This window comes from Protopterus annectens, chromosome 9.part0 (assembly GCF_019279795.1).
Source record: "Protopterus annectens isolate FY-2018-M chromosome 9.part0, PAN1.0, whole genome shotgun sequence".
In the NCBI taxonomy this organism is placed as follows: Eukaryota; Metazoa; Chordata; order Ceratodontiformes; family Protopteridae; genus Protopterus; species Protopterus annectens.
In genome coordinates, this window is record NC_056743.1 from 1914636303 (window position 1) to 1914659202 (window position 22900).

General features: G+C 41.9%; 1 protein-coding gene across 1 annotated transcript in view; it reads right to left on the reverse strand.

The window, feature by feature from the left end:
* LOC122812319 (regulator of G-protein signaling 8-like) overlaps positions 1-22900 on the reverse strand; it is a 511190-nt gene that overhangs the window by 327073 nt on the left and 161217 nt on the right. The gene's annotated exons all lie outside the window — the stretch shown is intronic.

The following is a 22900-nucleotide window of genomic DNA, read 5'->3' on the forward strand; positions in this document are numbered from 1 at the left end:
CACTGATGATGAAGACTCCTTTTTTTCCTGACTCCTCTGCTGAAGAAGCTTTATCTGTGGAAAACTATTGTTAATATGATGAAGCAATTTGAATGGGAATCTAAGCAGATTGCTGAAGTGCAGCAAAGAAACTATAATCTTTTTGAGGTACGCACACCTGCCCCTGCACCTGTAACTCTAGTTTTGAAGGCCTTCCTTTACGCCTTTGCATCAACATCCACTGCTTCTGGCTCTCAGTCACCAGCCCATAAAAGGCCTGATAGATTTAGTTCCCGAAGATTTAAAATTTCTTTACAAAATCCCTGTGGCAAAATGTTCTGTGTTTCCATGTCTACAGACAAACCCTCTAAACTACTGTCTGTTGCCAGTGTCCCTCCCTCAGATAAAGACAGCAGTGCAATGGACAGATTTTGGGTGTATACATCTTCCACGCTTGCCTTTAAAGTTCCAAATAATCAGACCCAGATAACTAAATACTTGTTTATTCTGGAGAATTTAAATAAAACATTGCCCTCTAAGAAGGAACCAGGCAGTAAAGAGCAGACAGTAAAGTGCAGGCAGTAAACAGCAGGCAGTAAACAGGAGGCAGTAAACAGCAGGCAGTAAACAGCAGGCCGTGTCTTTGGTGGTTCAGCCCAACATAAAATGCAGCTGTTCAAACCACTATGGGTAAAATACAATACCCCTTCCTTGTAAGCTATATGTCCCCTTTTGTGACCCAGGAAACCCATGCCATGTATTTAACTTATTAGAATCACTAACCATCCAACCCAATACCATATTCATGGGTGACTTACCACACTATTAACTGGGAATCCTATACAACATCAAACGTGCATGCGCAGAGATTCCTGGATTTTGTAAACACAAATTCCCTGGACCAGATAGTCAATACACCAACCAAGGGTGCAACCATACTGGATCTGGTCCTCACTAATATGGAAGAGCGCTGCACACCCCCTACTGTAATGCCTTCCCTGGTAAGGTCAGAACACAAAATGGTCTCCTTTGAAATAAAAATAAAACCTGGATCCCCAGCTAAACCTGGAATATTCAGGAACTATTCTAAGGCTAACCTCCTGCTATTAAGTGGGAACCTGGCAAAATGTCAAGCCACTATAAATCCTGAGAACACTTCTGCCTATGCAGAACTGTTCACAGAAACCCTGTACAAACAGGTTAATAGCTGTATAGTGGCAGTTGTACACACCAGGAAGGAGTACAGAATTAACTCAAAAAGCAAGCCACCCTGGCAGAATTACAAAAATCAATCGGATATATAACAGGAGGAAGAAAATCATGGCAAAAATTAGGAAGTGCAGCACCTAGCAGGATAAAAGCACTCTCATCAAACTAAACAAACAACTCAGAGGACAAATAAAGTCTACCAAAGTGAAACTTGATGTAAGTTTGGCCACCCAGGCCAAGGACAACCACAAAGGATGTTTTAGCTATGTCCAGAACCTCAAAGACAATACACAATTGTGTGCAGAGCTCATTGTAAATGGAGCCACCTATACTGAGCCAGAAGATATAGCAAACCTCCTGGATGATAAAGTCAGCTCCAACTTTACTCCTCTCTCCCTCTCGAAATATCATCAAATATAACTCTCCCTACTATCACTAGGGAACAGGTCCTTAATGCTCTCTCTAAGACCAAGAACACTGCATCAATGGGCCTAGACAATATCACAGGATGTCTTCTAAATAGCATGAAACATGACCTATCAGGGCCTCTGGAATTACTATTTAACTGTAGCCTCCAAACAGTCTTTGTGTCTCATGAATGGAGAAAGGCAACAATCATCCCTCTGCACAAAGGTGGGCCATCTACAGACCCTGGACACTACAGACCCATGAGTCTTACTAGTCTTTTATGTAAAGCCATGGAAAGAATTATCATGGAGATAATCAATAGAGATACAGTAAACCTCCACATACTGGACCCAACCCAGTTTGATTTCGTAAAGGACAGATCATGCCTACTCAACCTGGTGGACTTCTTTGAGAAGGCTACCAAAGCAATGGATGAGGGCAAAATTGTTCACACTGCCTATCTTGACCTGACCAATGCATTTGACACAATACCCCACTCGGGCATTGTTGACAAACTCAAGAGATTAGGTACTAACCCGTATGTCACACAGTGGATAGCCGACTGGCTCACAGACAGGATCCAGGAAGTTAGAACTCAGGAGTCCACCTCTACAAAGAGGCCAGTCACAAGTGGAGTCCCTCTGGGATCAGTCCTTGGACCATTCCTTTTTGACTTTTACTTCTCAGAAGTAAAGGCCAATGTCAGTGGTCTCTGGCTGACTAATTTTGCAGATGATTGTAAATTAGGAGTTGTCATTGAATCTCACACTGACACAAATGTTCTCCAGGAGGGGCTGACACAGACAAACAACTGGTGTCAGAGTCATGGACTAAAACTAAATGCCAAGAAATGCATAATAGTATCCTTTGGGAAGTCATCCATCCCTAGCAGCTATCATATTGACAACATACCCCTTAATGCTGACCCAGTAGTCAGGGACTTAGGGACACACATAGATAGTAATCTAGCCTTTGATCATCATGTGTCTACAGTGGTGAGGAAATAATTTTATGTTGCGCAACTTATAAACAAAGGTATGGCACCTAAGTCCAAGGAAGTCATTGTTCCACTGTATTCGGCATTCATCAGACCTATCATTGAGTACAATGCCCCCTTTAGTATGTACCTAACCAGGCATATCCAACAACTGGAATGTCCACAGAGGTTCCTCACTAAAAGAATACAAGGCATAAGTAATATGTCCTCTGCAGACTGCCTCAAGGCCCTATCCCTGTATTCTTTCTCCTACAGGCTTTTGAGGTGAGATCTATGCCTGGCATACAGGGCATTGTCAGACCCCACTCTGACCAGAATTACCCATTCTAAAGACTTAAACCTTGCCTGTGATATGAATAGGACCTACTGGAGAGATAGGTATGTATCCCAGAGACTACCCCATCTATGGAACAGGCTCCCCATCCATGTAAAGCAGAGTTCTTCCCTAATCCAATTCAAGTGCAACTTGGCACCTATGTCTCTGATGCAAACAGGTAACCTGTAAATGGTTCATCTCCCAGGCCCAAGCTTACACTTAATATATCAGAACTTGTCAGAGATTCGGGATACATGGCTAGGCTTAAAAAGGCCCTTGTGGTCATTAGCCTGGTAAACACCTATAAACCTATGAAACTAGGATAGGGTACAAGCTTCCTCCAGAGCAGCTGCTGCAAGTTCTGTGATCAGGAGGTTTGCTGGGTTATGCTCTCAGCACCTCCTAGAGGACACTAAGGTAAAACTTCTTGATTCTCCACTGAACAGGGACCTTCTATTTGGTCCAGATGTGTGTTTAAGACTTAAAAATAACAAGGCAAAATAATGAAGGACTGCAGACAGGTGTTTATTAATTCTGTGCCCAGATACCAGAGAAATTATCCTGATAAGCACACTCCCCTTTCTCTGGGAGTCTAGACTTTCTCATGAGGCCAAGAAAATACATAGGAAAAAAGTGCAGGACAAATCAGACAGGGGGTTTAGATCTGGGAGGCATCCATACCCAGACAAGTTTGCCTGTCTACATTCTGTCCCCCACCCCTCCATTCACCCTTTCCTCTACCCATAAGGCTCAACTTTGCCTTAAAAAACTGACTCCTTGTCACTACAAGCCAAAGGGGTATAGATTGACATGGAAGGAAGTCCCTCTATTCAGTGCCATCCCACCCCCTCATGATCAGATAAAATTATTCAAGTTTTGCTCGAAGGCACAATAGATCCTATTCTTCCACAGTACATGGGAAAGGGATCTATTCCAGAATGTTCCTTCTCCCAAGAAAAGAAGAAGTCTAGAGACCTATACTGGATCTCTCCACCCTCAACACCTTTCCCAGGGTCCCTTCTTTCAAGATGTTCTCTCTGCAAACTCTTCTGCAGCCCTTCCTGGTGTCTCTGGATCTAAAGTATGCATACCTCCACATTCCTATTCACCTCTCCTACAGGAAATTTCTGAGGTTTTCAACTTTCTCATCACACTTTCAATTATCTGCTTTGCCTTTTGGACTCTATACACCCCCAGAATGTTCACTAAGTGCCTGGCTCTAGTTATAGCTTTCAGAGAATGCAGATATTTCCTTATTTGGATGACTTGCTAATTCAGACATATTCTCAGCCGACCCTCTTGACTCATCTCAGCTACACCCTGTCACTACTCCAGGATCTGGGGTTTACAGTCAGCCTAAAAAAAGCCCACCTGAGAACCATCTCCAGATCTAGATTTCTTGGGCTGGATACAAGACACCAGACTCATTTAGGCCTTTTTACTGCCAGACAAAAATGCTGAATGTCTCCAGTTAGTTCCATTTGCTTCTTTCCCTTCAGTCATGTACAGCAAGAGAAATTTTCAGAGGACCAGGGTTCATGGTCACAATTATACCCATGGTCCCCTTCACCAGACTTTGTATGAAAAAGATGCAGTTGTACCTGAAATGTACCTGGTCTCAACATTCCTGTCCCCTGGATGCCAGATTCATCTTCTAACTTACTTAAAGAAGGAAATAATTAGGTGGATATCACAGATAAAGCTCAACCTAGGTCTGCCATCCAGAGTACAAACACCTCAACAGGAACTGCAGACATATGCCTCAGCCAATGCATGAAGAACATGGTCAGGCAACCTGAGAGTTTAGGGACAATGGTCACCAAATCAATCAGAGCACAAGCATCTGAAGAAGACATAGGCACTAATCCAAGCTCTGTAGGTCTTCTCCCACTCTTAAGAGAACTCACAGACAACACAATGGTCATGTAATACATAAACAAATACAAGGGTCATTTGGTACATAAAGAAGAAGGGGAACACCAAATCCTATCAGCTGTGCAGATTGGCTGTCTTGGGAGCAGCCACAAAAGCAAATCTCTCTCTCTCTCTCTCTAAGTGATTTACATCCCCTCACAGGAGAATGTCCTGGAAGACTTTCTAAACAGATCAAGGGAAGATCGCCAAGAATGAATGCTAAATAGGGTATCTTCCTACACAAAGTCGGAACTAAAGTAAGACAAACTAGCAAAAAACAAAAAGACAGCTTGGAAACACCAAAACAAATTCTCTCTCAGTTTAATGAAGCGCTTTTCGTCTTGCACATATGGCAAGACTTCATCAGGTGTTTCCAAGCTGTCTTTTTGTTTTTCCTACACAAAGTCCACAGACTGGGGGACCCAACAGATAGATCTATTTATCTCCATTAACAACAAACAACTACCTCTTTTTTGCACCAGGGTTTACTGTCCCAAGCTTGGAAAATGGATGCTATGTCCTTCATTGGAAAGGGAGGTTCCTTTATATCTTTCCCCCACTTCCTCTTCTTCCCAAAATCTTAATAAAGATTCAAAGAGACAACCCAAAGATCCCTTTTGGCCCAGGCAGCATTGGTTCCCCCTTCTTTACCACCTATCCAAGGGCCATCATTACAAGTTACTCTGCATACATCAGAAGGGGTCACTGCTTCACCCCACCCTCTCATCTCTCTACCTGACATTATGGATGACAGGATTCCGATCCCTTTCAAACAGATTTTCTGAGGACATTCTTCAGCTTCTCTTGGATGCAAGGAAACCTATTCCCAGGAAATCTTACATAGTTAAATGTAAATGATTTACTATGTGACATCTTGCTAAACATCAGGATCCATTACATTCAAATACAATGGTCTTCTCTTATTTTTGTGACCTGTTGAAATCTGGCCTAACATACTTATCTATCAAGGCACACATTTTGACCATATCTGCTTGCCTACCTCTGGATACTCATCTTCTGTTCAGATTAGAGTCAAAGCAGTTCATAAATCATTCCCACCAGTGGACCTCAGGAAGTTTGCACTGTAACTTCCAATGGGCGGAATCTAAACCTTTGGACAGAATCAAATTATGTCCTCACCTTTCAAACAAATGTTCATATCTCTGGGATTATAGGGGTTATGAAAGAAGTATAAATGGGAAACCCTTCAGCACAAACTATTTTTATAGTGGTAGCATTCTTTAGGTTCTAGGTTTTAAATTGGATTATTTTATAAATCACAGTAAACACAGTAACTATTAAGCTAATAATATTTTGTAAACAACTTACTATCAGCAGCATTTTGTTCATCCAGCTTAGAGCTGTCATATCATGCTAAGCAGTTCTGTCTGTGCTGTTTACTTTTGTAGATATTTAGAAAAACATGAACCTTATGGCAAGATAAATAAATATTTATAAACAACAATTTATATCTCTTTACCTGCACTAGGCAGAGGTCAAGTATCAATACAGTGGAGTTTGCCATTGTGTAATCTTTAAGATGACAATGTTTAATACTTTTGTATGCAGCATAATATTGGAATTATTAATTTAGATATGAACTAGCAATATTTGACGTCCAGAGGCATCAGTAGGATATGACTGCAGAAGCACCTGGAGGTATCAGTAGAATGTAACTGCAGACACACCTAGAAGCGTCAGTAGGATGTAACTGCAGACACACCTAGAGGCATCAGTAGGATGTAACTGCAGACAGCCTAGAGGCATCAGTAGGATGTATCTGCAGACACACCTAGAGGCATCAGTAGGATGTATCTGCAGACACACCTAGAGGCATCAGTAGGATGTAACTGCCGACACACCTAGAGGCATCACTAAAATGTAACTGCAGAAACACCTAGAGGTGTCAGTAGGATGTAACTGCCGACACACATAGAGGCATCAGTAGGATGTAACTGCAGACACACCTAGAGGCATCAGTAGGATGTAACCGCAGATGTACCTAGGGGCATCAGTAGGATGTAACTGCAGAAAAACCTAGAGGCATCAGTAAAATGTAACTGCAGAAACATCTAGAGGCATCAGTAGGATGTAACTGCAGACACACCAGACACACCTAGACGTACCTAGAGGTGTCAGTAGGCAGTAACTGCAGAAACACCTGGAAGCGTCAGTAGGATGTAACTGCAGACACACCTAGAGGCGTCAGTAGGATGTAATTGCAGAGACACGTAGAGGCATCAGTAGGATGCAACTGCAAAAGCACCTGGAGGTATAATTCGGCTGCAAATGAGTGTAGTCAACCTAGAATCCTCCATGAAATCTATCCCACCAGCTTGGGACCTCATATTTGTGCTGGAAAAACTCTGTCTCCCTCTACAGGCCCTCATGGCAACCCCTCCCTTCTTTATTTTTCATAAGGACATAGGTTCCTAGGTTCATAGGTATGTACTAGGCTAATGGCCCTGGAGCCTTTACAAGCCTAGCCCATAGAATTGCCCTGGCATCGTGCCACCCAACATTAGTTCCCAGTGCCTCTATCAAATAGAGCCACTGGAGTGATCCCTGTGGTGTACTTTCTGTTTCCCATCCACTCATCAAGAATTATCTTGAAGAGGGCCATTGATGTGCTCTGCTTGACATGTATGGGAAGTCTATTCCAGAGCATGGGCAGTCTCTGGGTTATGAACCTGTCCCTCCAGCATGTTCTGTTGATTGTGGTAATGAGGTTGAGGGCTCTGAAGGGTGTGGTGTGGAGGGATTGGGATTTCGTTAGATGTAGCATTTCTAACAGAGCTGGGTCAGACAAGGCTTTGTAAGTCAAGCAGAGATTGCCTCTTAGTAGATGATATGAGACAGAGAATAGCTGGAGTTTTTTGAGTCTGTCCATGTAGGACAAGTGTTTAAGGCCTAGGATCCTCTTAATGAGGTACTTTTGTGGCCTCTCCAGCTGTTGCATGTGTCTAGTGAGGTACATGCCAAATGGGGCATTATACTCGATGACTGACCTAATAAGGGAAGAGTAGAGAGAGACATGATGACCTCTTTCTTCCTGGATGCAAAACCCTTGGTAATGAGATGTGCCACATAGAAGGACTTTCTGACCACAGTAGCAATGTGGTAGTCGAAGGAGAGGTTGCTGTCAACCTGTTGTGCCCAGATTTCTTATAATGCCTTCAGTGTTCAGTGGGCTCCCATTGATGTGGTAATTAGTGGGAACTGATTTTTTCCCAAAGAGGATGATGATGCATTTTTTGGCATTAAACTTTAGGCTAAGGTTTGGTCATCAGTCATTGGTCTCAGTGAGGCCTTTCTGTAGGATGTCTACATCACTTGGGGAGTTAATAATGGCTCCCAGCTTGCAGTCATCTGTGAATTTGGTCAGCCAGAGTCCCTCCGTGTTGGTCTGGACTTCTGAGAAGTAGATGCCAAATAGGAGAGGACCCAGGACTGATCCCTGTGGGACTCCACTTGTGACTGGTTAGCAGTCTGACTTGGAGTCTGCTACTTTCATGCAGTGGGTTCTATTAGTGAGCCAGTTTGGAACCCACCTAGTGATATAGGAGTTGATTCCTAGTTTGGTGAGTTTATTAATAATTCCTAAGTGGGGAATGGTATGAAAGGCCTTGGCCAGATCGAGGTAGGCTGTATGAACTGCCTTGCCCTCCTCCACAGCTCTGGTGACTGACTCAAAGAAGTCAACCAGGTTAAGCAGGCATGATCTACCCTTCACAAAACCAAACTGTGTGGGATCTAGAGTTTGGAGATTTCCTATATCCTTGTTAATTAGCAAGATTAAGACAGCGTGTCTTTGAGGGCTAATCCCAACTTTATGTCTAAAGTAGTAAATGAACTGTGTCTTAATCAGACCATACATTTTCCTACCTTCTACCCTAATCCACAAAATAGAGGAGAAAGGATTCTAAGCACTCTTTATGTGTGCAGACAAGTCAGATTCGACCTGGATAAGACTAAGGACATCTGCAATTCTTTTATTTATTTTTTTATTTTTACATTTGTTTACTGGGAAAGTCTGACTGGACACATGTCCTTTTTCAGTGGAGTCCCAGGGAAAAAAGCTCCACATTAAACATACAGTGATACATTTAATAGTACTATACATTGGACAGTATGTTAACAAACTCTCTAAGACACCATTTGAACAATTGTTATAGTTAAAACTAACTAGTAGATTAGATTAACAAGAGTAAATAACACATGACGGGTATTAAGCAACAACCCATACAACAAAAACATTGAACAATACTTAGAGAAAGAGTGTATCCATATACAGTTCCGTGTACATATATAAAGATATCAATGTTACATTCTGTACCTGGGTATAGTCTGAAAAGAATTGAAACGTCTAAATCTGGGGTGTTATTTGTTGCACTGAGGCAGAGTATCGTATAAAATTAGAGTAAAGAGGTTTAGATTAGTTTAGTCTGTGGATGAGGCAGATGTATCAGCCATAGTAGTAGCATAATCATAGGTAAATTAGAATTATTTCTCTCTTTACAAGATTACAAGTTAAGGAACCCAGTTTCTAAGGTAACCATTGCTAACTGGATTTCTCCCTACCGGCTACAATATCATTAGACAAGACAGACCACTTCGTAAAGGGGGTGGAACTGCCTTACTGTATAAGTCCAACTTAACTGTACGTCAATTACAAAACTCCTCCCCCCTCCCCCAATAATTGGGACATACTTATCTCACAACTTCAACTTCACCATAAAAAGGTCATCACCACAATTGTGATCGGGTCTACATTAGAACATCAAAGTTTCAAAACTTCGAATGTTCTAATATCGAACCCTATTCAGCGAAAGCTGAAAACATCGAACATACAAAACAGTGAATTTTTTCCTAGGGAAAAAATTTGCTGTTCCAAAACACATACACACAACACAAGCACACCAAACAAACAGCAATCCACACACATACATCTAAAATCTTACACCTAACCCTACACTAAACTATACACACACCACTAACTATCCACTTATCTTAACCCAAACCCAAACCCTAAGGTCCGTCACTATCACACACTCACCTCACCCGCGCCCTAACCCTAACTCACCTAACCTGCCCTAACCCTCACATCCACACAATCGCATACATACCTCACCCGTGCCCTAACCCTAACTCACCTAACCTGCCCTAACCCTCACATCCACACAATTGCACACATACCTTACCCGCACCCTAACCCTAACTAACTTAATCTGCACTCAGTCGCACACTTACCTGAACCTGACCCATAACTTTCCACTACAGCACTGAAAATACTGAAGCAACAGAAACGGACAACCGAATTTTTTCCATAGGAAAAAATTTGGTTTTCTGTTGCTTCGATATTTTCAGCTTTCGCTGAATAGGGTTCGATATTAGAAAATTCGAAGTTGTGAAACTTCGATGTTCTAATATAGACCCTTGTGATCTATATTCCACCTGGTAATACACCTGCTAGCCTTGAAGACCTCTTATCTTGGTGTTCTTCCACATACTCATAAGAAACCCTTATTCTGGGGGATTTCAACCTAGATTGGTTCACCTGCATATCAGAACCATCAAGTAATCTAATAAATCTCCATTGCTACCAGCAGCTAGTCCAAATTTCAACTAAATGTGATAAAAAATCTAAAAGGGAATCCATCCTTGAGTGGGTCCTAACTAACAACCCCACATTGTACCCCTACGCAGGCAGTCTCCCAGACTCCTTAAGTGACCACAACATAATACTATATATCCATTAGAAACACAAAAGAAATCTCTCCTGAGGTCCTCAATGCTTTACTCTGTAACTGTGACTGGGCTCCCCTAAAAACCCTCCCACTTGACCAGGCTGTAGCATATTTCAACAAAACATTTCTGCAACACCTAGACACTGTCGCTCCATTGTGCAAAATCAAGGTTAGAGCTTCTACAAACCCCTGGCTCAGTAAAGAAACCAAACAAATCCTCAAGTCCAGAGACACTGCCTGGCTTTACTATCAAAAAACCAAAGAAACACAAAGCCTAACTAAGTACCAAGAACTGTACAACCATCCGGAAAAATGCATTAGGCTGGACAGAAAATTCTACTACACAACATTACAAACTAAATACCAACACAACCCCCAAAATTTTGGAAAAATGTAAATCAGCTACTAAAATCCACCCAAAAGGCTACGCCCAAACCAACCACCCCTCACACTAAAGTTCCCATCGAAACACAATCCAACTCCCACTTTGTGAACTCAGTTCTATCCTTAGTATCACAGGACAGTTCCTTCCTCACTACCCCCCCCCCCCCAACACAAATAACACTAACACAAGCTTTACCCTCAAAACAGTTTCCACCACTTCAATCAAAGGCATGCTCTCCAAACTAAAAACCTCATCAACAGCAGCCGACCTACTCCCCAGCTATTTCTTGAAACTCACAGCAGATGCTATTGCTATTCCAGTCTCCACTCCCATAAACAGATCAATTGTTGAAAACTATGTGCCCAAACTCTGGAAAAATATCCTATGTTACACCCATACATAAAGGCGGGACCTCCACTGAACTTAATAACTACAGACCCATTGCTTTACTATCCCCCCTGGCCAAAATCCTTGAAAAATGCATCCATACCCAGATGCTAAACTATCTCCTAGACTGCAACATCCTGTCACCTACTCAGCATGGTTTCAGACCTGCCCATAGTACCACTACAGCTCTCCTCAGCTTCACAGACACAGTAAACCATCTCAAAAATGAAGGCCTACAGGTGTCAACTCTTATTTTGGATATGTCCAAAGCATTTGACACAGTCTCACACCAAATCCTGCTAAACAAACTAAACCAATATCATCTATCAAATTCCACTCTTACCTGGTTCCAAAGCTACTTAACTGACAGGTACCAAGCTGTGAAATGGGTAAATTCTCTCTCTCCTCAGCTGCCCATAACTATAGGAGTCCCACAGGGTTCTATCCTAGGACCACTACTATTCACAATCTTCACAAATGACCTCCATACTTCAACACAGCATGCATCTAGCATTCAGTATGCAGATGACACTACCTTTATCTGTGCTGCATAAAACATTTCCACCCTCTTGCAAACAACTCAACTAGCATTCTCTGACATTGAAAACTACCTTACCAAAGCCCAACGTATCCTCAATCCAAAGAAAACTCAGCGTATGATTATAACCAGTTCTAACAAAAACACTGATAACAGTCAATTCACTATCTACTCCACAAATGCTACTCCAATCGCTCCAGTGGCATAGGCTAAGCTACTGGGAATAACCATAGAGTCCCACCTAAAATTTGATAGTCCTCTCAACTTAACTATTAAAAAAGTACATGCCACACTGGGATCACTCTGCCATATCAAACCATTTCTTACCAACAACACAAGATCCGCCATTGCTTGCTCCCAACTTCTATCCACCCTACTCTATGCATCTCCCATTCTGACTAATCTCAACAAAACTGAACTAAGCAAAATGGAAGCCTGCTATAATTGCCCACTTTGCTGCAAATTTCTCATATAGAACTCATCACTGTACTGCTTTGAGACAGCTCCACTGGCTTGAACTGCCCAACCTCCTAACCTACAATCAGCTCTGCATCTGTCATTCTATCTATTAACTCCCCAATAAGTGTCCTGCCCTCAAAAACCTAGTACAACATGACTCAGCCAAAAGACCTCTTAGATCATCAAGCAAACTACTACTAGAAGTCACCAACAGCTGCAATAGCTTTGGAGATGCACTATATAGTAGTTTGGTGGCTAAAAAATGGAACTCTGTCCCCACTAGCATTCAAAACACATCATCCAAAGCCTCCTTTAAAGACCTCATCAGGCAACATCTCAAGCAAAGTTCGACAGTGCCATGATTGCTCCCCAGGCTAGTGAAAGCGGATAACATATACATACTAAATCTAGAGTACTTGATAATAGTTTTCAATCTTACTCACAAACACTGGATAATCTACAATGTATGCACTGTACCTGTGTACTATGTATGTATTCTACCTATGTTCCAAATTTCAGCTGTACACCACAAATATATTAATTACCTTTATTTTTAAATTAATATTTTTTGTTTGTTCTCTCCACTGTAACTGTTGATGTGCTGCATACCACTGTAAAAACGTGTCTATTGTAATTTGTGTGTATACTGATCATGTCTAAATAACTAAATGTATCTGTAATTTTTCTATGTGGAGCTTTTCTCCCCGGGCCTCTGCTGAAAAAGGGCCTTTTCGGCTCAGTCTGACACCCCCGGTTAACAAATGTAAAATAAAATAAAATAAATCCATTACCTTTTGCAACACTTGACATGTTAAATTCTTACTTTCTCCATCAGGGGCACATTCTACTAGAGCAGTGGCTTCATCTGGTGCCTTGTATAAGGAGACTGACTCTAGAACAGTTCTAGCACTGGGTACTAGGTCTGTGCATACCTTTACCAAACATTACAGAGTGGATGCTTTTACTAAATCCAGAGCAGCCTTTGCTAGGTCAGTCCTGTCTGGAGTACTGGACAGTTCTCCTAGCTATCATCTAAACACCCTCATACCTCATAAGCTTTGGAATCACTGAACACTTTGGAATACTGTAGCAGAGATCTAAGGAAGGACATAGTACAGTTGTGTAAGACCTTAGCATAACAGTATATGTCCTACCAATCATTGCTGCAGTGTTCTTTCCCAGCCTACCTTCCTCCTTCCTTCCTTTAACTCATGGACCAATGTGGACCACTTTATTTTCTTTTTCAGACTTCTACAGGCTTACTGGCTTGGAGATACTCTAAGGATTTATGCTCATACATACTCTTATGTGCCCTTATGCCTGAGAGTGTAGGTCATGCATCAGATTTATAGCTCTGTGGAAGGTTTTGACTTTAGTACTCTGAGTGAACATCCAGGTTATTTTTCAAGATAATTCAACAGTTTGGAATACTGTAAAAGTGATCAGTAGGACATTTGCTGTTATGGTACATTCTTACACAACTATACTTTCCCATTAGCTTAAGCGTCCAATCAGAGCTATGAGAATTTTCCCACCATAAACTTCAGCTGCACATTTAAAGGCATACCAAAGTCAAGGGAGACTGGTTTATGTGTGAACTAAGTGGAGTGCAAATAAACCATTCTTTTTCTGAAATGGAATGGAACGCATGCTTCCTGAAAATTACTATCAGTAGAAATCTTAATATATTAATATCTGGTACATGAAAATGGGGTGTGTATGTCAACACATTTTAAAGCAAGGTCAGTACAGTGCCCAAGGTCAGTGCAGTGCCCAAGGTCAGTGCAGTGCCCAAGTTCAGTACAGTGCCCAAGGTCAGTGCAGTGCCCAAGGTCAGTACAGTGCCCAAGGTCAGTGCAGTGCCCAAGGTCAGTACAGTGCCCAAGGTCAGTGCAGTGCCCAAGGTCAGTACAGTGCCCAAGGTCAGTGCAGTGCCCAAGGTCAGTACAGTGCCTTTTGATTTTCTTTTAGTCCCCAAGCTGTCTCTAAACAACAGATATCATTTCTTCCCATGTAGCATCTAATTAGAAAAGATAAACATGCCTTCTGAATACCATTAAAGTTTTCACTTTGCTAAATTCACTGCCTTATACAAACCAGGCTTCACTCTGGCAATATCTCATCATGTTAGAAATAGGCTGAAAATATTTTTCGCGTCATGCAATAGTCTCCCGTCTGTCTGCATAACTACAAAAAAATCCTCTTTCCTGCTCAGTCAATTAGCAGACACAATTTAGATTTTTTCTGCCTTCTTCAAAGTAAATGTAGCACAGTCCTTTAACCTCTTTAATTTGCACATAAACATGTAGTGCAGAGCACTTCAGGTCACTGACTCTTTTCCCTTCTCTACGTCTGCTGAACTTAGTCTTTTGTCTCTGGCCGTGCCACTGCTTAATTAATTAATTAATTTCATGTTTCTACACAGATATATCCAAAGTAATTCTGAAAGAAGTTAATGACTGACTTATGATTTTAATTTATTACTGCTTGGTAGTAACCTGATTAAAGTGTAGCTATCATTCTAAACCTTTTGGTTTCAACACTTGGACTTTAGACCAGTTGTTTTACATTAAGAAGGTTTGTGATTTGCACTGCTGTGACAGGACAGGTAGCTTACATCCTTCTAAGTTGGGAACTGCTGATTGAAGGCTCAGTGTCTGTTATTCTAAAAGTGTATTAGTTCTGGTTTAAGTACTTGGGCTTTAGGCCAATCATTTTGGTTTGTGGTCTGCACTCTTGTTGGAGAGGCTGGACTCTGCCCTTCTGAGCTGGGAATTTCTGGTTAGAGGCTTATAGTGCCTGCATATTTGAACTGTTTCTTACTGACATTGGTGTGCCTTGTTTGCTGTCGCATAAACTAGATTCAGGAATGCTGAATCTAGCTTTGTTTGTATAATTTGAGCACTAATCCAGGCATTCTTTTTTGGAGAAGGTTTCCCTGCACCCCAGTGGCAGGAGTGTGCAGTTAGAACTTGTCTGATTGAAGACTACAGGAAAAGGGCTCAGCTTTGATATTTTTTACTGGTTAATTGGGTAATTTGTATAAAAGCCATTTCTGATTGCTTGTAGTCATCTAAACCTGTTTTAAGTGTATTTTTTACTGTTTGTGGTCATTCAAAGCTGTTTTATGCATTTTTTTACTGTTTTTGCCTTATTTTTTCAAAAAAAAATGTTTTTCTTGTTTCCCACCTTTCTAAGCTAGTATAGTCCAGTTTTCAGGCTAATGCTGAATTCAGGGCTGTGTTACAATTTTCTGAGCTGCCCATACTTTACTTGGATAGAGGGAGGTTTCTCTGTTCACCTGTGAGAGAGGGAGCTTTGAGAAGCCATCTGTCCCTGGAGGAGTGGTTCCAGCCCCAAAGTTAGTAGTTTATAGGCCATTTTGGGCTAATTTCTATCTCTTTCATTTCCCTGCTGTAAAAATCACGTTTGTATGGTTTTGCACATCTAGGCAGCGCCGGTTAGCTAGGGCTAAATTTATCCCGGCTCCACCAAGTCTCCTCTTCAGTTTTTCCCTTGAAAGTAGTCTAACTCTCAACCTAAGCACTTAAAAAGCATCCTACAGTCCAGCACTTGCTCATACCTAATAGCAAGCACTAATATACCCCAACACTTAATTACCCAGTAGGGCAAGGCTCATTATTCACCCCTCACCAACCAAGTGACTAAGCACCTCACCCTACTATTCAGGCATGACCAAAGCGCAATTTCAGGTATACTCTCCAGTCCAGCTGGTGAACCTGGGTATCTGATGCAATGTTACAACTCCCTCATGTACACAGACAACTGTCTCCTCCTACCACAAAGCATTAACCTATGCGAGAGATGCAATTATATAGCTAAACTGGAGGTTAAGCTCTCTCCACCCAAGACTGGAACAGACAGTCATGAGGAGAAGTTTAACAGTTGCACCACACCTCCAGCCTCACATAGACATACTAAACCAGCACTGGCAACAAATACACATAAATACATGAAATCATACTCAGAGGCTCTAAATAAAAACCTACAAAAGCATCAGAGACCTCCAAAGCAGACACCCAAAAAACCTGCACCTCCCGTCACAAACCTGACAACACATAAAACACAAAATCAGTGTGCCGCACAATCACAGCCCTTAAGGTGGAATAACAAACCTAACACACTAGTAATAGGCGACTCTATAGTCAGCCACACTGACGCCCCACTCACTAGGCTGGACAAGGAGAAGGTTACTGTTAGCTGCCTGTGGGGAGCCGGAATCCGCCACATAACACAAGCATTCAGGTCGCTTCAGAACAAGTACAAATATGACTCTGTCATTGTTCATGTTGGTGTGAATGACCTGAGACATACCTCCCTGGACTACATGAAAAGAGACATGGAAGAGCTCTCTGATCATGTAGCCCAGGCGGGTATTACTCTGAGTAGCATCCTGCCCTCACCAAGAATGATACCTCAGTATCAAGAAAAAATTATCAAGTTCAACAATTGGCTAAGCTTCTGGTGTCATTCAAAGGGGATCCAGTGTCTGTCAGCCTGGGATGACGTGCTCGACAAACTTCATTGCTTCGCAAGAGATGGCTTGCACCTGTCACCCCTAGGCTTTTGAATACTGGGCAAGGCTCTTGCTGCCCCCATAGAGCCTTTTTTAGGCAAAGCTCAAAAGTCAAACCCACCTCCGTAAGCAGCACAAATAAAAAAATGAGGGTTATGCTACTCAATGCCAGGAGTTTAAATCTCAAAATGCATGCTCTCGAAGCACTCCTCAGTATGGAGAACGTTGACATCTGTGCAGTAACTGAAACCTGGTTCAAGGCTCCACAGAGCACCTCAGCACTACTGGGCTACAACTCGTACCACACATTTTGGCCACAGAACATGGACTGAAACATAAAAGGAGGGGGTGTATCCATATTCATCAAGGAGCTTTCTAGCTTATCAGTGGGAGTGGTAAGTACTAGGTAGCCTGTCTACCAAGAGGAGTGGTTCTTGGCCCAGGAATTTTAGTTTATTGACCATTCGGAAAGTTGTCCATTTCTTTCAACTTTCTGGTTTAAAAGACCACATCTGCGTTTGTTTCCCATCTTTCCTGTAACTAACCTACTGGAAAGCACCAGAAAGCCTTAAACTGATATAAGCCTTCTAGCGTAAAATAGAGACTTTGGAGTGATTGAGTATCAGTTTTCTGTATTTTCTTGCTGTACTTAACTGTTTTCCACCTAAACGCTGATTTTCCAGCACTTATTGTGATTTAAAAGCTTGTTTCTTTCACATATTGTACTTATTTGACTGCCTGCACTTTTAAAAAGTTGTTTTTTGTTTGAATAAATTGTTTAACTGTTGTAGGCTACACACTAAAGTGCGATAGCCTTTTCTGATCACTTGTAGTCATTTAAAGCTGTTTTAAGTGTACTTTTTACTGTTTTTGCCTTATCTTTTCAAAAAAAATAAATAAATAAATTTCTTGTTTCCCGCCTTTCTAAGCTAGTATATTCCAGATTTCAGGCTAGTGCTGAATTCAGGGCTGTGTTACAAGTTTCTGAGTTGCCCATACCTTACTTGGATAGAGGGAAGTTTCTCTGTTCACCTGTGAGAGAGGGAAACTTTGAGCAGCCATCTTTCCCTGGAGGAGTGGTTCCAGCCCAGAAGTTAGTAGTTTAAAAAATGCATTGCATAGTTTTGAGCACAGGGCAGCACTGGTTAGCTAGGGTTAAATTATTCCTGGCTCCACTAAATCTCCTCTTCAGTTTTTTACTTGAAAGTAGTCTAACTCTCAACCTAAGCACTCAAAAAGCATTCTACAGTCCAGCACTTGCTCAGACCTAATAGCAAGCACTAATATACCCCGACACTTGACTGCCCAGCAGGGCAAGGCTCTTTATCTACCCCTCACCAACCAAGCGACTAAGCAGCTCACCCTACTATTTAGGCATGACCAAAGGGCAACTTCAGGTGTACTCTCCAGTCCAGCTGGTGAATATGGGTATCCTGAGGCAATGTTACAACTGCCTCATGTACACAGACAGCCCTCTCCTCCTACCACAAAACACTAAAATATGTGAGAGATGGAATTATACAGCCAAACTGGAGGCTAAGGTATCTCCACCCAAGACTGGAACAGACAGTCATGAGGAGAAGGTTAACACTTGCACCACACCTCCAGCCTCACATAGACCTACTAAACCAGCACTGGCAAAAAATACACATAAATACACAAAATCATACTTGGAGGCTCTAAATAAAAACCTGCAAAAGCACCAGAGAGCTCCAAAGCAGACACCCACAAAACCTGCATCTCCAGTCACAATCCAGACAACACATAAAACACAAAATCAATGTGCCGTACAATCACAGCCCTTAAGGCGAAATGACATACCTAACACACTAGTAATAGGTGACTCAATAGTCAGGCACACTGACATCCCACTCACTAGGCTGGACAAGGAGAAAGTTACTGTTAGCTGCCTGTCGGGAGCCAGAATCCGCCACATAAGACAAGCACTCAGGTCACTCCAGAACAAGTACAAATATGACTCTGTCATTGTTCATGTTGGTGTGAATGACCTGAGCCGTACCTCCCTGGACTACATGAAAAGAGACATGGAAGAGCTCTCTGATCATTTAGCCCAGGCAGGTATGACCCTGACCCTGAGTAGCATCCTGCCCTCACCAAGAATGATACCTCAGTATAAAGAAAAAATTATCAATTTCAACAATTGGCTAAGCTGCTGGTGTCATTCAAAGGAGATCCAGTGTCTGTCAACCTGGGATGACATGCTCGACAAGCCGCATTGCTTCACAAGAGATGGCTTGCACCTGTCACCCCTTGGCTTTCGAATACTGGCCAAGGCTCTTGCTGCCCCCATAGTGCCTTTTTTAGGCAAGGCTCAAAATTCAAACCCACCTCCATAAACAGCACAAGTAAAAAATTGAGGGTTATGCTACTCAATGCCAGGAGTTTAAATCTCAAAATGCATGCACTCGAAGCACTCCTAAGTATGGAGTATGTCGACATCTGTGCAGTAACTGAAACCTGATTCAAGGCTCCAGAGAGCACTCCAGCACTACTGGGCTACAACTCATATCACACATTTAGGCCACAGAACACGGACCGAAACACAAAAGGAGGGGGTGTATCTATATTCATCAAAGATACCCACACCTCCAAGTTAGTGGCGCAGCATGATACCTCTGAGATCATCCATGTGCAACTAACATCGGGCAAATCTGCAATGCAAATTGTGGCCTGCTACAGATCACCCTCCATGACCCAGGACCACCACTCCGCCTTTCTGGAGACACTGGAAAACATGAAGGTCCTACCGAACACCCTGATTTTGGGAGATTTCAATTACCCTACTATTAACTGGGAAAATTACTCAAGTACAAACTCCCAGGCTCAGTACTTCTTGGAATTTATCATCTCAAATGCCCTGGATCAGCTGGTAAACTTCCCTACCAGAGGTGAAAACATATTGGACCTGGTCATCACCAACATGGGCGACAGGTGTACCGCACCGGAGGTCAACCCGCCACTGGTTAGATCAGACCATAAACTAATCACTCTGGATGTACACACCACCACCCCCAACCAAGGAAACCACAGTGAAAAACTTTTCTAAAGCAAACTTCACCTTACTTAAGACAGAGGTGGTATGTTTCACAGCCCCCACGCTAAAGGATAACACTGCCCAAGATGCAGAAACCTTTACAAATGCACTTTATGAGCACCTACAAGGATGCATGGATCATGCCATCCCTAGCAAAACCAAGACTCACTCCTCTAAGAGAAGGAAACCAGTTTGGTGGACCCCTGCAATAAACAGGCTATACAATAGAAGGAGGAAACTAGTTCAGAAAAAAAGCAAATCCCAAGAAGGAAAGACATGCCTGATCAGTATCAGTAAGAAACTAAGGTCCCTCATGAAATCATCCAAGGCTAACTTCGAAAGAAAAATAGCCAAGGATTCAAAAGATAACCACAAAGCCTTCTTTAGCTATGTTAAGAATCTAAGTGCAACTTGTAGATATGCACTGAACTAGTGCAAATAGCACAAAATATACTGAACCTACTGATATTGCCAACATCCTGGCAGATAGATTCAGTGAAATCTTCACCCCCCTCTCACTTCCAAAAGGGCCCACAACAATACTGGAAAAATGTAGTGTCCCAAATATCACAGACGCAAAGCCATGGGAACCTCCAAACACTTGACATGACCCAGTTTGGCTTTGTTAAAGGCAGATCATGCCTACTAAACTTGGTTGACTTCTTCAAGACAGTCACCAAGGCCATAGACAAGGGAAAGGTGGTTCACTCAGCCTACCTTGACCTCGCCAAGGCTTTCAACACCATTCCCCAGTTGAGTATTACAGAAAAACTCACCAGCCTGAGCATAAACCCCTACATCATGAGATGGGTTGCCAACTGGCTTACAGACAGAACTCACACGGTAAGAATAGCGGGCTCCAGGTCCAACTCTAAACCAGTCACAAGTGGTGTCCCGCAAGGCTCGGTCCTGGGACCCCTACTGTTCGGCATATACTTCTTAGAAGTACAGGCAAACACAGGAGGACTGTGGCTAACTAAGTTTGGTGATGACTGCAAACTGGGAGCCATAATTGACTCTCCAGCTGACACGGACATCCTCCAAAAAGGACCTTACTGAGACAGACACTTGGTGTCAAAGTCATGGCCTCAAGCTAAATGCCAAAAAATGCATAGTCATCCTGTTTTGGGAAAAACAAGACACCCACAAATTATCACATAGGTGGCAGCCCCCTTAATACAGAAGAGGTAATAAGAGATCTGGGGTCCCAGGTAGATAGTAATCTCTCCTTTGACAATCATATTGCCAAAGTAGTTAGGAAATCCTTCTATGTAGCCCATCTAATTACTAAAGGGTTCGCATCTAGAAATAAAGAGGTTATAGTGCCCCTCTACTCATCACTCATTAGACCCATCATAGAGTACAATGCCCCATTTGGGATGTACCTCACAAGACACTTCCAACAGCTGGAAAGACCACAAAAGTACCTCACTAAGAGGATTACTGGCCTCAAACAGATGCCGTATGCAGCCCGACTGAAAAAAACGAGAGGGCTTAGGGTGCTGAAGATGCCTACAACCGGCACCCTTTATCCGGAACTTCTGTATAAGTGGCAGAAGTTGAATATCCAGGTAAGCCTGAGCTATATGGAATTGTTAAATGAGTTTTATAAACCCCTGGAAGACTCTTTGAAAGGCGCTGTAATTAAACAACAGCGCGAGTTGTTTGAACGCTTCCCAGAGAGAATATTGAAAGATCATTTTGTTAAGGTGCTGGACAGTGTATCACAATATGAAAAGCGTTTGTTAGATCAAAAGAGATCTAAATTAAATAGAGACATACAAGATTTCCAAAAAGGGAATATCTTTACTTGGCCCAGGTATGAGGGCAGAAATGTCGCCGCTTCAACAGGACTTTTTAATAGAGACAGCCATGCTATGAGTAAATCAGTTACGAATGAAGTGCCAGTTGTGGCTAAGAGCGATACCTCTACTAGAGCGGACTTGACTGTAAATAAAGAAGACTCTGTTAGTAGTAATATTAAAGTACTAGATGATATGATTAATGTGAACAAAAGTATAACTACTAACAGGAATGGATGTGTGTTGAATGAAGAGATGGTTAATACCATTATACCAGTTCAGACTGTGAACACAAATGAATCTCACAAAGGAAGCTCCCCAGTAGGAATTGATAGAAGTAACCATATTAATGGTGAACAAGTAGTTCGTAGAAAAACCCCGGAAGTATATGCTGGGATGAATACTAGGGAGAGGAGTAACAAGATAGGTGACGATAGTGTCATAGAAGTGCACGACTTTGGTGTCACACACCCTTTCCCCATCAGAGTAGACAGGCAAGAGGGGAGGATACGTTCAGTAAGCAGAGGGAGACAAAAGAGGAAACATTCTGTAGAGAGGCACACAAACCACAATATAAAGAAAATGTGGGAAGTGAAGGGGAGCAATTAGTATTTAATATCTCTAAACATGTTTTGACAAAAGATGAGTTGATAGTCCTTAATAAAGGACTTTCATTTATTCCCACTAAGAACAGTAGTTATGAAGAGACGGTTAGAGATTTTAAATTATTTATACGTAATTTGTCTCTTAAGATATTTTTTAATGGGCAGGAAATACAACCTAGTGTGGGGTTAAAGAAGCCCAGCATGTTTATACCGCCTTCACATCCCTTGGTAACAACATATAGTAAATTAGTTGAGAATGAACTCTCCAGAATTTATGAAAATGGAACCAGAGCCAATAACAAGAATAGATACAATTTATCTTATCAGCAGAGGGTCTTGCTGAATAAACTCATGACTGACCAGTCACTAATGGTTAGACCAGCAGATAAAGCATATCCCCTTTTTAAAAAAAAAATACCATTTTTTTAAAAAGGGAAAAAATTTTGGGGGTTTTTTTTTATCCCTTAAAATTTCCAAATTTTTTAGAATTTTTAATTTGGCCCTTTAATTAAATTTATAAAATAAATTTTTTATATAAAAAAGCCCCCCTTAAATGAAAAAG